The following is a 3,940-nucleotide window of genomic DNA, read 5'->3' on the forward strand; positions in this document are numbered from 1 at the left end:
GTGCGTTTGGTTTGTTCAATTCCGTACAGTACAACAAAGGGTTTCAGACACCCAGGCTTTTCCCCTGGTCTCCAGTGTCGCAGTTTCGTCCAACTCCTGCAACATCTCGCAGCGTTTCGTTCGGCCTCTGTGCCAGCCTGCAAGCGGCTCGGGCGCTGCGCCTCTGCGAAAAGGCTTGTGCAGTGATAGTGCTACTCGAGAGGAAGCGTGTGAGCAGCGTGCGGTCCCAATTTTCCTTCTCCGTGGTGCTATGGGCGAAAAAATCATGTGCGCGTCACAGAGCCCCTTATGACGCCGCACTATCAAGGAACCAAGAAAGAGTCATCCATTGGGTTTCATCAGAGGGGTTTCGCACCAGCACGGTAGAAGGGTTTGATAAAAGTTCTGCTGTTCACATGGTCAACTGCTGTTCACATTTCGACCGCCGCTCTCAAGCACCTTCTCTCTCCGGTGGATCGCTCCTGGATAGATCCGTACAGCGACGCTTCTCATGGGTGGCCTCTTGGACCGACCTCTATCAACGTCACGCTGCCGCGATCTCATCCTCCACCGTCTACCACTTTTGCACAAAGGAGCCGCTATCAACTTCGCATAAGAGGCCTTGCGCACCGCTCAGCATTGGAGCCGGACAGCGCGTACTTGACAATCCGCAAGAAGAGAGTCAGTCGGACTACTCCCGCAACGGGAGCCCACCAACCACAAGTGTCTCGGACGGCTTTTCGGTGGCGCACCGACAGACTACTCGGAAACCGGGAAGGACGAAGCCCCGAGAGAACCTCAAGGCCGCGAATGCGTTCGAGTGCGGGATTATAACCCCGTCGTCCTTTTTGTTCCCGAAGTCTCCTTTCGCGCCATCGGCACGGCGCCTAATATCGCGCCCGACGAGCGAGCGTCAGACGTTCACCACGCCTTGAACGAAGCAAACGACATCCAGAGCCAGCGAGCTGCGGTTCCTCTCGTACTTCGCAGCAGCGCCGCCGTTCCCTTGGCAGCGGGCAGACCTTTCCCTCGGCCCGCGCTACAGACTCCGAGTCGTTCTTTTACTCCTTTTGCAAAAGAGCCCGCGAGCAGCGTTTCCGCTCGTACTTCGCAGCAGCGCCGCCGTTCCCTTGGCGGCGCGCAGGCCTTTCCCTCGGCCCGCGCTACCGACTCGAACGCAAAGAGCTTCGCAGCAGAGTTAGCGAGCAGCGTTTCCTCTCGTACTTCGCCGCAGCGCCGCCGTTCCCTTGGCGGCGCGCAGGCCACTGACTCGGCCCGCGCTACCGACTCTGCGCAACTCTCTGCAAAAGAGCCAGCGAGTAGCGTTTCCGCTCGTACTTCGCAGCAGCGCCGCCGTTCCCTTGGCGGCGCGCAGGCCTTCCCCTGAGCCTGCGCTACGGACTCTGACGCAAAAAAGAAGTAGCCGCAGCAGAGCTAGCGAGCCGCGTTTCCTCTCGTACTTCGCAGCAGCGCCGCCGTTCCCTTGGCGGCGGGCAGGCCTTTCCCTCGGCCCGCACCACAGACTCCGTGCGTCGCTTCGAAAAAGCGGATGAGTTCTTCGATAACCGAAAGCCCACCGTCATAGGTGCGTTACGCCGTTTGTACCCGCGGAAGCCGACCGTCCGACAATCCCTTGGTGACGGAGCTCCGCTGGGCGTAACAATTTGTGCAGAGAAGCGGCTTCAGAATCTCGCAACTCCGCGGTGAAAGGCCATCCCCCGCTTATAAGTGGGGGCGGCGCCGGGCGTGACAAGCACAGTCCGGTAATGATCCTTCCGCAGGTTCACCTACGGAAACCTTGTTACGACTTTTACTTCCTCTAAATGATCAAGTTTGGTCATCTTTCCAACAGACCGGCGCAACCGAAAGGCCGCGCCGGACATCGGTCCGAAGACCTCACTAAATCATTCAATCGGTAGTAGCGACGGGCGGTGTGTACAAAGGGCAGGGACGTAATCAACGCGAGCTTATGACTCGCGCTTACTGGGAATTCCTCGTTCAAGGGGAACAATTGCAAGCCCCTATCCCAATCACGAAAGAAGTTCCACGGGTTACCCAGTCTTTTCAGACAGGGATAAAGACACGCTGCTTCCTTCAGTGTAGCGCGCGTGCGGCCCCGGACATCTAAGGGCATCACAGACCTGTTATTGCTCTGTTTCGTGCGGCTAGGAGCCGCTTGTCCCTCTAAGAAGGTTGTAAGGTGCTGGGAACCCCGCACCTATTTAATAGGCTAGAGTCTCGTTCGTTATCGGAATTAACCAGACAAATCGCTCCACCAACTAAGAACGGCCATGCACCACCATCCACCGAATCAAGAAAGAGCTCTCAATCTGTCAATCCTCCCAGTGTCCGGGCCGGGTAAGTTTTCCCGTGTTGAGTCAAATTAAGCCGCAGGCTCCACTCCTGGTGGTGCCCTTCCGTCAATTCCTTTAAGTTTCAGCTTTGCAACCATACTTCCCCCGGAACCCAAATACTTTGGTTTCCCGGAAGCTGCCCGCCGAGTCATTTGAGTAACTCAGGCGGATCGCTGGTTGGCATCGTTTATGGTCAGAACTAGGGCGGTATCTGATCGCCTTCGAACCTCTGACTTTCGTTCTTGATCAAAGAAAACATTCTTGGCAAATGCTTTCGCAGTAGTTCGTCTTGCGACGGTCCAAGAATTTCACCTCTAGCGCCGCAATACGAATGCCCCCGTCTGTCCCTCTTAATCATTACCCCGTATTCCAAAAACCAACAGAACAGAAACAGGGTCTTGTTCTATTATTCCATGCAAGTTTATTCAGGCGACTCGCCTGCGTTGAGCACTCTAATTTTTTCAAAGTAAAAGCGCAGGCCACCTCGAGACGCACCAATGAAGGGCACCAAGAGAGGACCGGCATGATGTTCAGTACGAGCCGTCGCATCGGGTAGATGCACTACTCGTCTGGAACTGAGATCCAACTACGAGCTTTTTAACCGCAGCAGCTTTAGTATACGCTATTGGAGCTGGAATTACCGCGGCTGCTGGCACCAGACTTGCCCTCCAATTGATCCTCGTTAAAGGATTTAGAGTGTACTCATTTCAATTACGGGGCCTCAAAAGAGTCCCGTATTGTTATTTTTCGTCACTACCTCCCCGTGCCGGGAGTGGGTAATTTGCGCGCCTGCTGCCTTCCTTGGATGTGGTAGCCGTTTCTCAGGCTCCCTCTCCGGAATCGAACCCTGATTCTCCGTTACCCGTAACAACCATGGTAGGCAAGTAACCTACCATCGAAAGTTGATAAGGCAGACACTTGAAAGAAACGTCGCCGGCTCATGGCCATGCGATCAGCACAAAGTTATCCAGAGTCACCACAGAGTACGGGCAGAACCCGATGGGTCTTGGTCTAATAAAAGCGCCCGTCAGCCAAAGGCCTTCAGGCTCAATGCATGTATTAGCTCTAGAATTGCCACAGTTGTCCAAGTAGAAAGAAACGATCTAAGGAACCATAACTGATTTAATGAGCCATTCGCGGTTTCGCCTTATTTCGGCATGTACTTAGACATGCATGGCTTAATCTTTGAGACAAGCATATGATTACTGGCAGGATCAACCAGGTAGATGCATAGGCAATACCCCGCCACGGGTGCCTTTGTCGCAGCGCTTTCGAGGCCGCCTTTAGGCGCCCCAGCGCGCGACGCATCTTATTTTGTGCGTCGTTCGAGCTCGCTGCGACGTCCGCCCCGTGGGGCCGGATCTCGTCGCGCGGCAAGAGAGCACGTGCCTTTGGGCAGAAACATTTGTAACGCGCTCACCGGTGCGCACGCGGCACGAGGCCGTGGCGTTCGTGCACCGGACGGCGCTTGCTGCGTTGCCGATACGGCCAAGCCGCCAGACGACGGGACACGCCCGCGTCTTCGGCGCACTTGCTCGGAATCGAGTTCCGGACAGCACGGAACACACCTCAAAACACAGTGGAAACAGCGTCGTCCGACAACCAGC

At 55.8% G+C, this 3,940-nt stretch overlaps 1 non-coding gene across 1 annotated transcript; it reads right to left on the bottom strand.

The window, feature by feature from the left end:
• Positions 1–1,743: 1,743 nt before the first annotated feature.
• Positions 1,744–3,558, bottom strand: LOC146170591 (small subunit ribosomal RNA). Its single transcript, XR_014703179.1, has one exon. It is a non-coding gene; the product is annotated as a small subunit ribosomal RNA (ribosomal RNA).
• Positions 3,559–3,940: the final 382 nt, after the last annotated feature.

This window comes from Amblyomma maculatum, unplaced genomic scaffold (assembly GCF_055883805.1).
Source record: "Amblyomma maculatum isolate TAMU_Amacu unplaced genomic scaffold, ASM5588380v1 scaffold_152, whole genome shotgun sequence".
Lineage (NCBI taxonomy): Eukaryota > Metazoa > Arthropoda > Arachnida > Ixodida > Ixodidae > Amblyomma > Amblyomma maculatum.